Raw genomic sequence first — 14,056 nt, 5'->3', positions numbered from 1 at the left:
ATATGCAAGCATTTGATGACCGTTGGGTTTTAAGACAGGGTAAGTTCAAAATATCCCAGGATAGTCATATATCTACATGCCAATTTAGAACTAAGCAAGTCCACTAGAGTACACTGATTAATAATGCTGGCCCCCACTGACTGAACACCAACTATATGCTTGGCTCTATAATAATAGCAATTTATTTTTATTAATACCTGATAGTATAACCATTATCAACCTTGCAGATAAAAACATCAATGCATTGCAGAGTGGTTAAGTGACTTTCACAAGGTTACATGCTCAAGAAGTGGCAAAGCCAGATTTAATACCCAGGTCTATAGGCTCCAAAGGCCCTGTTTTTGCTTCTCTACTGCTCAGATCTCTTGACATTCCCTAAATCTCCACTGAATTCCCATAACATTCTCAGTCTGAATAATTCATGTGGACCTTGACCTTGTTATATATCCTGTTATATAAACCTTTCCAATGATTTTTGCTCTGTGCCAGCCCTGTGTCCCCAAGAAGATGGCAAGCTTGGATACCTCTTCATATTCTCCTCAACATCAAGGATGGTACTGCACATACTGCTGACACAGCCCATATCAGTAGTGATACTGGTGGCAAAGGGCTGCTATAGGCAAGCTCTGGGCAAAGGGTTCCCAGCATCCACCCTCAACCCTGGCTTTTTTTTTTAGTTAGTTTCTTCACATGCTCAGAACCTCCTGAGGCCTTCAAGAGGGAAGCACACTTACAAGGTCTAGAGGAAGTGGTTCATGGATAAACCATAAGGGTCTGATAATATCCAGTTGACCTGGGACCCAACTTTGTCTATAAACATCCCAACCTTTGTAGGATAGATGGAAACAGGAGCCAACTGACTTCAACTGACTGGATCTCCCAAATGATTCTGTTTAAAAAGTTTTGTAACCTTTATTTATCTCATTTCCTCATCTCTCTCATACCACATTTCTCTCAACTGATTTTCTCCTTTGCAGGTACTGCACAACCCAGAATCCAGTCTAGAGGAAGAGCCGGTGACAGTGAGCCTTGGTCCCTGGGGAAGGCAACAGAAATTAAGAAAACTCTTCAAAATAGAGAAGCAGCAGATAGATCTTCCTCTGCTAATGAGACCAAAATGGAAAACTATAAGTAGACAAGTACTTAATGACACCAATCAGTGGTCCAAGGGCAAGGAGTAATAAAATTTAGGTACAGATTTAAAATCAGAATAAAATCAAATTCATTTTGAGAAACAAGCTTGAAGGGAAACTTCCTTGAATTAAGTGATCTGAAATTTTAAGTTCTCCTTATTTTGGTTTCCCACTGGGATTAGAAGCAGACTATTAGGAGGAAATAATATCTTTCAAAAATGTTCCTTTTCCTCTTTTTAGTCTTGCATATAAAAATCTGTATAATTTGATCTTAAAAATATTCAAATATCATAAAAGTAATTGTATTTTTCTTGCCTTGATCAAAAATGGGTATTCTTAGCTACAAAGTTTGATATGCTTAATGGGTTTTAATATATGTTAAATAAGACTTCATTTCAAGTTACCTTGCTGATTTGAAATCTGTCGAACAGACACCTACTGTTTGAGATAAAATTACCCAACTCCATCACCAATAAGCATAAAATCTTGAAATGAAACCACTTTTCTTTTTAACCTTTTACTTATAGAAAGTTTCAGACATATACAAAGAGAGACAGGATCATATAATGAATCCCCATTTATCCATCACTGGCTTCATTACTCTTCAAAATGTTGCCAGTCATCTTGTCTCACCTAAACTCTCTCTCTCTCTTGCTCTAGTATTTTAAAGCAAATCCTTTACATCAAGGCACTTTACCTGCAATACATTATTAGTTATTTCTAATAGATATTTAAAAAGATATATTTTATAATATCATAATCACACCTAGTAAAGTATTAAGAATCATTTATTAATATTATGTAATACTTATTTGATATTCAAAAGTTGGTAAAACCAGTTTTCATTGTGAAGTGTAGTCAGGATGTCTCTGGTACGGTAAGATGAGGAATTATCACTAATGTGGCCAGGGTTAGCCAGACAGGGACACTTCACTGAGAAGCTTCTTTGATTACTTATGTCTGGGATAGAAAACAGCTTCCTGACTTGTTTCCTGGATGACCTATGATCACCCACCTTGCTTTATTCTCTGTTTTCTGAATTAATGTTCCAAAGTTCTAAGTAACCACTGTGATTTGACTTTCTGTTTTTGACATACACTCCTGTATGAACACTTGTTCTAGATTGCTTCCTTGGTTCTAGCATTTCATTTAACCTTTGATCTTCATTTTCTATGGAGACAAAATAATCAAATGGTAAGTCTCTGGCATGAGCTTAGGTTAAACAAGTTTTGGTTTCTCCATTTACTACCTATGTGACTTTGGACAATTTTTCTAGCCTCTCTGTGTCTCAGTTCCTTCATTTGTAAAATGAATATAATAAGACTACTTATCTCAAAGAGTTGTTTGAGAATTAGAAGAAATGACCCTTTGCTGAGAGACTAGTATACAGTAAGCACTCAATAAATGTTGACCATTATTGCCCTCCTTGCTTCCAGCCTTTGCAGTGAGTTTCCTAATCCTCAGATTCCCTCCACTCCTCTTTGTCCTCTTTAGCATGTCCCAACAAACACCTCAACTCAGGTGTTATTTCCTCTAATTCTTAAAAACTCTTTGAGATAAGTAGTCTTATTATATGCACTTTACAGTAAGTTTCCAGAACTCCTGATCTCTTGTTATATGGCTAGAATAACCATTTTCTGTACATTCACACATCAAAGCTAATTGTAAGCAGAGAAAATATATAGCATGTGAGCATTTGAGAATGAAGGAGAATTACAGTTGCTGTTGCCAATATAAAAATTTTAAAGTGATAATGAAGTCAAGAAATCTAGCCAGGAAAATGCAAACTTTGTTAATCACACACTTTAGAACTTATATTTTCCCTGGAATTTTTAGGTAGAGAGATTATCCAATTGAAGCAAAAATTTTTTAAATGTTATACATTTTTTGAAATTTAGAGATTAAAGTGATGGTACATACTAAATGTACCATCAGTGTAACACTGTGATTCTATAAGCAAGATACCCTCTTTAATATTTTTAATGAGAAAATCCCATCTGTATTCACGTTCTGTTTCTCATTGAAACCATAGGCCCCTAAACTGGCAACCCATTTCTTGATAATGAAAAGTTAAGACATCAAAACTCTTTCCAAGGGCTTCCCTGGTGGCGCAGTGGTTGAGAGTCTGCCTGCCGATGCAGGGGACACGGGTTCGTGCCCCGGTCTGGGAGGATCCCACATGCCGCAGAGCGGCTGGGCCCGTGAGCCATGGCCGCTGAGGCTGCACGTCCGGAGCCTGTGCTCCTCAACGGGAGAGGCCACAACAGTGAGAGGCCCGCATACCACACACAAAAAAACAAACAAAAAAAACCCCAACTCTTTCCAAGAGTGTAGATACATGCTAGAGTACAGTGTCAAATGTTTCCCATACATATGTCGAAGAAGAAGTCTTAGGGAAATAAAAGAATATTTTGAAAATGAAATATCAAAATTTGTAGGAGGCAGTAAAAGCAGACCTTAGAGTGAAATTAGTAGCATTGAATGCACATACTAGAAAGGAAAAAGTATCTAAAATCAATAGCCTAAACTTTTACCTTCAAAACCAAAGAAAGAAGAGAATTTAAATCTAAAGAAAGCAGAAGAAAAGAGGTAATAAAATTTTAGCACACCTCAATGAAATTGAAAGCAAGACTCAATAGAGAAAATAAATGAAACTAAAAGCTGGTTCTTAGAAAAGACTATTAAACATTATAAACATCTATTCAAGCTAACCAATAAAAAATAGAGAAGACACAACTTGCTAATATCAGAAATGAAACAGGATGATAACTGCTGATACCCTCGATATTAAAAGATAATAAAGGAGTATTATGAACACCTCTATGCCCACAAATCTTATAACTTAGGTGAACTGGACCAATTACTTGAAAGATACAAACTACCAAAATTCACACAAGCTTATGCAAGGAGAAGTATTTCTGAATGGGTTTTTGACTACTAAGGAAATGGAATCAATAATTAATAACCTTCCCCTGGAAAAGAAGTTACCCAGCCAGATGATTTTCATGTATGCAAGGCTGGTTCAACATTTGAAAATCAAGTGCTATAATCCATCACATCAACAGGCTAAGGAAGAAAAACCATATCATCATATCAGTTGATGCAGAAAAAACACACATATAGTTGTTTTAAAGTATAATTGTTATGTCTTCCTGATTAATTGACCCTTTTATTATTACATGGTAACTTTCACTGTCTCTTGTGACAGCTTCTCACTTAAATTCTATTATATCTGACATAAGTGTAGCCAATCCTGCTCACTTTTGGTTACCATTTACGTGGAATATTTTTTTCTGTCCCTTCAGTTTTAGCCTCTGTATGCAAGATATTTGTGGATATCAAAAATTTGATACTAAATTTTGTATGGAAAAGCAAAAGACCCAGAAGAGCCAACACAATAGTGAAGAATAAGAAAAAAGTTGGAGGACAGACATTACCCATCTTCAAGACTTCTTATAAAGCTACAGTAATAAAAACAGCATAGTATTGGTGAAAGAATAGACACACAGATAAATGAAGTAAAACAGAGAACCCAAAATAGACCCACACAAATAGAGACAACTTACTATGAAAAAGAACAAAGGAAATTCAATGGAGAGAAGATTATCTTTTCAATAAATGGTGCTGCAACAACTGGACACCCATTTAAAAAATGAATGTAGACACAGACCTTAACACTTTTCAAAAAAATTAACTCACAATGGATCATAAACATAAATGTAAAATGCAAAAATATAAAACTTCTAGAAGATAGTATAGGAGAAAATCTAGGTGATCTTGGGCTTTGCACTGGGTTTTTAGTTACAACGCCAAAAAAACATAATCCATGGACAAAAAAAGATAAATTCAACTTCATTAAATTTAAAACTCTGCTCTCTGAACAACATTCTTAAGAGCACGAAGAAACAAACCACATACTGGGAGAAAATATTTGAAAGACATACCTGAAAAAGAATTTGTATCCAAGATATACAAAGAACTCTTAAAACTCAACAATAAGAAAATAAACAATCCAAATTAAAAACTGGAAAAAGACCTGAACAGACACTTCACCAAAGAAGGTACACAGATGGCAAATAAATATATGAAAAGATATTCAACGTCATTTGTCAGCAGGGAATTGTAAATTATAACGAGATACCCCTACATACCTATTAGAATGGTTAAAATTAAAAACAAAAAACAAAAAAAAACCTGACAGTACCAACTGCTTGTGAGGATACAGAGCAACAGAAATTCTTATTCATTTCTGATGGGAATGTAAAATAGTAAACTTCGGAAGACTGGCAGTTTCTTACAAAGCTACCATATGATCCAATTGTATTCCTAGGTTTATTCCCAATTGAGTTGGGAACTTAATTCACATAAAAACCAGCAGCTAAATATTTACAGCAACTTTACTCATAATTGCCCCAAATAAGAAGTGACTGTGATATTCTGCAACAGGAGAATGAATACACTGTGGTACATCCATACGATGGAGTATTATTCAGTGATAAACAGATATAAGCTATCAAGCCATGAAAAGACATGGAAAAACATTAAGTGACTTGCCAATGAACAGAGCAGTCTTAAATGCTAAATACTAAGTTATTTCAACTATATTACATTACGGAAAAGGCAAAACCATAGAGACACCCAAAAGTAAAGCGGTTGCTAAGGGTTTGGGAAGGGAGGAGGAATGAATATATAAAACACAAGGGATTATCAGGGCAGTGAAACTGTTTTGTATGATCCTATATTGCAGTGGTCCCCAGCCTTTTTGGCACCAAAGACCGGTTTCGTGGAAGACAATTTTTCCACGGGCGACGGGGGGATGGTTCAGGCGGTAATGTGAGCGATCGGGAGCGGCAGATGAATCTTCGCTCACTTGCCTGGTGCTCACCTCCGGCTGTGCAACCTGGTTCCTAAACAGGGTGTGGAATGACACAGTCTGTGGCCCAGGGCTTGGGGACCCCTGCTATATTGGTAGATATATGCCTTTACGCCTTTGTCAAAAATCTATAGAAATTGATAAAACAAAAGTGAATCTTAATGCAAACAATTTAATAAAAAGCCATTTAGGATTTTGGGGATACGAGGAAAGAATGCAGACTGTAACAAGAGTATCTAACTTTATTAAAAGCATATGAAACAACCTCACTGAAGGAGGTACTGGCCCAAGTATATTTGGAAATAAATGGAGCCTATAAGGCAAAAGGAATTGCACGGAAATACTGTGCTGAAGTCAGTGAAGCTGTTGACTGTGGGAATATGACTTAAGTATGATGATACTGATATATAAGTATTCCTCAATTGAAGAATTAAGTAAATGGATAGCAGATGATGGAAGCCTGGTTTCTCACTGTTGGGGTGGGATTTTACAGATCAGCAAGGTGAGGAGGCTATAATGATCCATATGTAATAGATTAGAACTGGAGACATCAATAAGAACTCATGTTTAATTTAATAGACATACAGATAATTACATGTAGAACTGTCTATAGATATGTATATACACAGCGTAGTATACACACATACATTTCTTTGCTTTCATGGCCGAAACAGCCTAGTAGTAATGAGCACACCTAGTATCCAGATCTTGATTTCTATTACCATTCTCCAACACAAGTAACAAGGGCTGCTTGGAGACATGGCTGATTCTAGGTGCAGATAATATTTAAAGATGAGCTTGGAACATACTGTAGTACCATGATGAAGTAAGGAAGTGCTCACAGACACACACACACACATACAAATTGATGGGGGAATATCGAAGGGGCACAAGAGCCAACTGAAAGGACTCCCAATGGACAAAGCAGGACAATTTGGGCAACAAAAAAGTATTATTAGATTATAATGTAAAGTATAAAATAAATAGACACAAGTTCACACTGATACATTGTAAATAAATAGTTGATTAAATTAATAAATGAGAGAGAATCGACAAATCTCCTCTATGGAAGAATTCCAAATAAATTATGTAAGTATTCCACCATAAAGGAGAGGGAGCAAAACTCTATAATCTTAAAGTGAGAGTATGTGTAGTGACTTTCTTCCAAAGAGTAAAGTGTGGAAGCGGGAGGGGAGAGGAACTTTACAAGTGGGGAAACCTGATAAACACTCCTTCAGCCAGGTCATCAAGATCAACATCAACAGTCATAAATCGAATCATGTTGACAGTTTGCATCCTTGATATGATGTGATTAAAATGGTACTTTGCCTCTATGCTCTCCCTTCCAAAAATCTATAACCCCAGTTAACCATGAGAAAAATATCAATCAAATCTCAATTTGGGAATATTTTACAAAAGACCTCACCAGTACTCATTAAAATTCTCAAAGTCATAGAAAACAAGGAAAGTATGAGAAACCATCGCAGCCATGAGGAGCCTAAGGAGACATGATGATTAAATGCAATGTGGTATCTTGGATGGGATTTGAGCACAGGAAAAGGACATTCAGTAAAAACTAAGGAAATCTTAATATATGGACTTTATAAATCTTAATATATGGACTTAATATATGGACTTAATATATGGACTTAATAATGATGTATCAACGTTTTAATTAAACAAATGTACCATATTTCTTTACAATTAGTGTATTAAAGATGTTAATAGGGGGAATTGTTTATGTGTGTGTTTCAGAGGTAATAGGGAACCATTTGCTCAATTTTTCTATAAATCTAAAACTTCTAAAAAATAGTCTATTCATAAAGAAATCTATTGAAAAAAACTCCTTGCTTTTAACCTAATAGATGAAAATTCCAAATAGTTTCTGTTTTAACAAGGAAATCAGAAATTGTGTTGGCTTGGTTATACATTTGTTTTATTACTTTATGATTGATAGTGTGTGTCACTAAAACTGAACAGAATTTTATCACATGAAAGGAGTAACAAGAATATGCTTCCAGCAAAGAATGTATTCTTGACAGAAATTGATAAGGGCTACAATTCTGGGGCATCTAATGATTTAAATCATTTACAACGCATGTATTAGTAGAATTTGGTGGAGTGTTAATTTAAATATAATTATTTTATAATCTATTCAGTTCTAAAAAGAATAACAGAGGGACATTTGTCACTTAGCCTCAGAATGGATTCCTGGACAGATATGACCATATTGCCACTCAGCAGTTGCTAAGCAAGTTAAATGTCCTTTTCTCATTTTTAACTCAGTTAAATCAGAATTTCATCCCTCACTCCACTGTAAACCCATGTGCTCATGAAAAATAACATTCAATAAGAAAAGAAAAACAAATGGCTACATATGTAGTTAATACTGTAGGATGAGAGATTTTTAGAGATCATCTAGCCCTGAGCTGTTCAGTATGGTAGCCACTAGCCATTTGATGTGACTGGTGGTCTGAATTAAGATGTGCTGAAGGTGTAAAACACACTTATGATTTTGAAGACTTAGTACCAAAAAAGAGAAAGAAAAATAGTTCAATAATTTTTATATTAGTTACATGTTGAAATGGTAATATTTTAGATATATTAAATTAAATATAATATTAAAATTTTCACCTGCTCCTTTCACTTTTATAATGTTGCCATTAGAAAATTTAAAATTATACGTGTGGCTCTGTTGGACAGCTTGTTTGTTTTTTTGTATCACTGTGGCCGCAGAATTTATATGATCAATTCCAGGTTCTGTTCTTAGTTAATCTGTGTATTTTTAAGCAAAGATGTTTCTCTGTTAAAATGGGGAGAGGAGTTGTTTCAAATTATGTGTCATTTAGGATAGTTTCAGTTAGGTTTCGTGGAGTTTAAATATATTTTATGTAACACATTCACTGCTCCCTACGGAGGCAGGATCTTGCCTGCTTCTCTTCTGGGTTAAATAAAAGAAGCTACCATTTATTGAGTGCTTACTCTATCTAGACCAGGGCTGCGTTTTGTATAATAAATAACTTGCAGAATTTATGGAGTTTAATTCTCACCAAAATCCTTGATGGGTGAAGAATCTGATACTCAGAGAGCCACTGAAGTAACCATATTAGTGAGAAAATGGTGGACAGGGTATTTAAACGGTGGGGTGTTCAGTCTCAAGTTGTGTTCTATCCACTGTTCTCAACTACCTCCCAGATACATGCAGAAGTGTCTAGCTAAGCTGCTGGAGCTGTAAATAGGAGCCCTAAAAGGATAATTTAGCCTTTCACAGCTATTTGGGAGCAGCAGACAAGTTGAGATCCCTTCAATTCTTCATCTGGCTGAATCTAGCCAGGGTGGCATTTGCTCTGAAGAAAACAAGCGTACCACGTTTTGTTCTCCGGTGTCTTAAATGTATTGGGTTGTGCTGGGGATAAAGGATCACACTGCCACGGAGGCTAAGGAAACAGAACACTGTTTTGAGTTTGGATTGGTGTTCAACTTTCCTGCTATTTAGAAAACCCCCAATTATCTGAAGGTTTCAATAATAGCATTTTGTTCTATGCTCTTTCAGGAGAAAGAGGAAATGACATCAGAGCTTTCTAATTTCAGAATTAAAGAAATTAATATCCTCACACACCCACATTCATGCCTGCCTAGACATACAGCTCTGGAAGGGGTTCTTCACCCTTGAAACTGCTCTTCCTCCTAACTTCTATATTGCAACTAAAAGCTTTCCTTATTTGGGTTCTTAGTCACCAAAAAGCAAAAGCCACAGCTCATCTGCCACAGCTCACCAACAGCTGCAGCTTCACCTCAACCCTCTTCGCCACACAGGTCAACACTGCCCATGAACACCAACTCCATGATGTCTCTTGCATGCTGTCCCTCTTGAGCATGAGGACCACCCTCGTCGTGGCCCTCATCACCTCTTCCTGGACTAGTGCAACTGGTGCTTCTCCCTCTGGCTCTCCATGTTCTAGCCACTCTGGGTTTTTCATCCCTAGAAAATGAGATGCTACTCCCTATGCCTGGAATGTTCTCCCTATACCTCCTTTCTCTAGCAAAGTCTAACCCATTCTCCAAGTTTCAATTCTTCTGCAGAATCCTTTCCTGCAGAAATAAGGGAGATTAGGAAAGTCCTCTTTGAATTGGCTCTTATGGTATCCTGTGTGTTTTCCCTGTAGCACTTACAATGATAACAATTAATTGTGCAGTGATATTTTAGTACTTGCCTTCCCTGCTGGAACGTTCTTAAATATCATGCCAGGCTGTTTCTCCACTATACTGTGCTGCTTTTTCTAATCAAGTGTTTCCTCTATTACTTCCATCTTTGAAAATTTCCAAAATACTAGTAAAAGTACTAAGTGGTTGGTTTTTTTTTTTTATTTTTTTAACTCCCACTACAGATGGTTGTGAGCATGGTTTAGACTAGTTATGGTTTTAGACTCCTTTTCTTAGCCTGTCTAGATAGGGTTGACCAAGCTACTTTCCAGTCATATAATACTGGGAAAGTGTCTTAACTTCTTTGTGGATCAGTTTGCTCATCTGGAAAATGGGGACAATAATACCACTGAATCTATTTTAGAGTGAAGAGAGTGAATTCAGGTAATATATTTGAGGGTACATACATAATGTCCATGAATGTTATCAAATATTAGTTTGAATTTTCGGACTATCTATATATTTAGGAGATATATAAATATATCTCAGGTGAGTTCTTAGAAACAGAGAAAATATGACAACCTCTCAAAAATAAACTACCATTACCAATGGAAGCAGATCTCAAGAGTGAGACACATTTGCATCGTTCTTTGAGCTACTCACACACCTCATTTCTGTAGTCATTAAAACATGGAGATTTTTTTCACTAGGAAATCTTAAAACTTCTTGAAAATCACTTGAGGCTGATCCTAGTCTTTTGAGAAGCTGTACATATGGCATTTAGAGCTGGAAAAACAAATTAATGGGACAGTAGAGAAGCAATCAAGCTACTGTGTTCTGTATTTTCTTTTGATGTAATCTTTCGTTGCAAGGCTTATTTTGAAGAGTATGTGGGGCATAGGAGTAGCTAAGAAAGAAAGCATGAAGGGGAAGAGAAGATTCAACATTTTTAAGACCTGTCTCTCTGATTATCAGCACTCTTTACATCTGACTCCGAAAACTGAAAACACTACATAAACAGAGATGGACCTCACAAGATATATATGAGTCCTTATTGTGTAGGCACGTGTCTTTCATTTGTTCACGGATATATGCAGAACTCAAACCGCTCTATCCACACTTTTGCACACATATAATGTTGTATATACAGTTAAGTGAAGCAAAGGTGTACAGCCCTTTGCTTGGAATTTCCACGCAGGTTGGATTTTCCTGGCCGTGATTCCAGTCATTGTAACTTCGTTTGATTCTCACAGATGGTCCCCTGGTTGCTTCCAACCAGGCCCATTTGTCAGGCAAATAGTGAGCTTGTTCTGCTGCCCAGTGACTTTCAGAAGGGTCCTTGGATTCCTGCTAAGTGTGAACATAGAAAGGAACCTTCAAGGTGCTGACCATACAACAACCCAGGCATGGCATTCTGGCCTCACAGGGGAACTAGCATCCTGGGTCTAATCACCTCTGAGCTCAGTGACACCTGTTGAAACTGACAGGCCAACAGAGCTGAGATCCCATGCTGTGCAGAGGAATCAGGGACACTTCTAGCTGCCAGCAACGTGGCTGCAAGACAGCAGGAGCCTGAGAATCTCACTGACACGGTACTGGATTTACACACGTCATTTCCAAGGCTTCTTCATATGCTATCCCTCTTGGATAAAAATTTTGCGTTTATGCACTGACAGAATATTGTGATTCACCAAATTATAATTTGTATTTATTTAGGTTTTTACAGATTTTTCTCCTTGTATCACATGATAATTATGAAAATATGTTAGGTCTAATGTTTTCAAAAACTAAGAAAAAATTGAATTTTTAATAAGAAAACATCAATTATACTTGTAGTAGTAGTAGTAGCAGTAATAGCAATGGCTAACTTTTACTAAGTACATATTTTTTGCCAGACACTACCCTGTAATTTTACATGTATTGGCTCATTTAAGATTGTCCTTATTGTAAATGAGGCTATAGCTCTGTATGCTCTGGGTACTGGAAAATGTTAGGTTTCACCGTGTTATGGGGGAAAAATTGTCTTTATTACCGTGATGCCCAAATAGTTAAAATGTCGATTCAAATGGTTCAAGACTGATCAACTGTGGTCCCAACAGGTTTCCGAGGAAACATCAGTAGTGATAATGGCAGCACACACTCATGGACCACTCATTAAGTATGCGAGGCAGAGTGCTGAGCCCTTTACAGACATTGTTGGCTTTTATCTTTGCAACAAATTCATTAGTTAAAAATTAATATTGTTTCCATTTTACAGATGACAACTGAGGTTTGAAGATTAAGCCATTTGCCTGGGATCACCATGCTAGACTGTGGTAGAGCCAGGACTGAAACTAAAATCTTCCTGACTCCAAAGGCTGGACTCTAAATCCAGCCGAGTCACGCCCAAATTAATTATTTTCTAAACATTGTGTTTGTTTCCACACTTTCCAAAATAGAGTGAAGGCATCTTTACATATAGTTAGAGATGAGGATGCTGTCTCTTAGATTTAGTGAAGTTTAACCATCCTTTTACAGTAATTTGGAACTATCTTCAAATTAAACGCAACGTGATAGACTTAGTTCAAGTGATTTGCTCATTAGAATCATCCCTGAGTCTTTAGGATCCTGTAAACAATCCAGTATTAAGTATTGGGTCATTTCCTCATTGTGCATATACATTATGACTGAGCTTCCATTACATAATAGTTTGTCACCCCAGATGTTGTCTGTTTGTCAATACAAGTTGACTATTTAAAATTCTGCAGGCTCTAGAACACTGCAATAAGAAGGAAAAGAAAAGAATGCAGGTAGGCAGGTGTGTCTGAGCAGAAATCAGAGTAAAAGCAAAGACAAAGGAAGCAACGAAGCAGAGGCAGTAGTTTGAGCAGTGTGTGTATCCCAGAGTTAGGTCTACTATACAATAACCGTGACTTTGCGGAAGCCTGACTTCTGACACTAATGATTTTTTCTTTTCCTCTCTCTGGGTAAGTAGGACAACTCTACCCATATTCATCTTGAATGCTAGAACATCCTTATGACTGAGGCAGCAGCTGACATATTATGACAGAATCGAAGGAGCATTTCTAGTCCTTTTCATTTGCACTTAGAAAATACCTTAACTTTCATTCTCTTATCTCTAAAATGTATAAAACACCCATTTTACAGGGTTTTGGGAGGATTAGATGGGTTAGTGCTTGCAAAGCACCTTACATGCTGGCACATAGGAAACACTAGTGATTACTTTTACATTCCATCTTTTGATCCCATAAATCTGCTAGCAGTGAATCCTTCTATACACAAAAGAAAAAATAATTCCCCATAATCAGTGAAGTGCTGTGCCAGCCTCATGCCAGTTTACAGGAACCCACTTTGATGCACATTTCTTCCCAAGTTCTCATAATGTTATAAACCAAGCTCCCTCCATGTCACCTCCCCATTCCCTGTTTTTCTGCCAGAGATCCATTTGCTACACATGCACCAGTACAACACACACTTTACCTTCCATATTCTTCTGTCTAGGAAATCTTACAGCAGCAGGCAGGGTGGAAAGCAACGACTGGAAAGCAAATAAGCAGATATCCTGTTTGGGTCCACAGCAATCTCATGCCCTGCTTAGGTGTCAAAGATAAGGCAGTGTCACCTAATCATATACCAATCCATTAGACACGATTCCCGGCCACTTAGTATAAAAATCTCCTTGTTCCAGCTCATACAGCTCAATATCCAAAAAACAAACCACCAGTCCAAAACTGGGTGGAAGACCTAAATAGACATTTCCCCAAAGAAGATATACAGATTGCCAACAAACACATGAAAGGATGCTCAACATCACTAATCATTAGACAAATGCAAATCAAAACCACAATGAGGGATCACCTCACACCAGTCAGAATGGCCATTATCAGAAAATCTACAAACAATAAAT

At 36.9% G+C, this 14,056-nt stretch overlaps 1 protein-coding gene and 1 long non-coding RNA gene across 7 annotated transcripts in view; one reads left to right on the top strand and one right to left on the bottom strand.

Annotated features, from left to right (window-relative positions):
• The window catches only part of LOC132429612 (uncharacterized), a 265,399-nt gene extending 263,838 nt beyond the window's left edge, over nucleotides 1–1,561 (top strand). For both annotated transcript variants that reach the window (XR_009520375.1, XR_009520374.1), the window contains one exon: nucleotides 978–1,561. This is a non-coding gene — a long non-coding RNA (uncharacterized lncRNA). The remainder of the gene's footprint in view (nucleotides 1–977) is intronic.
• GRM5 (glutamate metabotropic receptor 5) overlaps nucleotides 1–14,056 on the bottom strand; it is a 535,807-nt gene that overhangs the window by 264,110 nt on the left and 257,641 nt on the right. The gene's annotated exons all lie outside the window — the stretch shown is intronic.

This window comes from Delphinus delphis, chromosome 8 (assembly GCF_949987515.2).
Source record: "Delphinus delphis chromosome 8, mDelDel1.2, whole genome shotgun sequence".
Taxonomy (NCBI): domain Eukaryota; kingdom Metazoa; phylum Chordata; class Mammalia; order Artiodactyla; family Delphinidae; genus Delphinus; species Delphinus delphis.
This window is presented reverse-complemented; position numbering and strand designations above follow the sequence as displayed.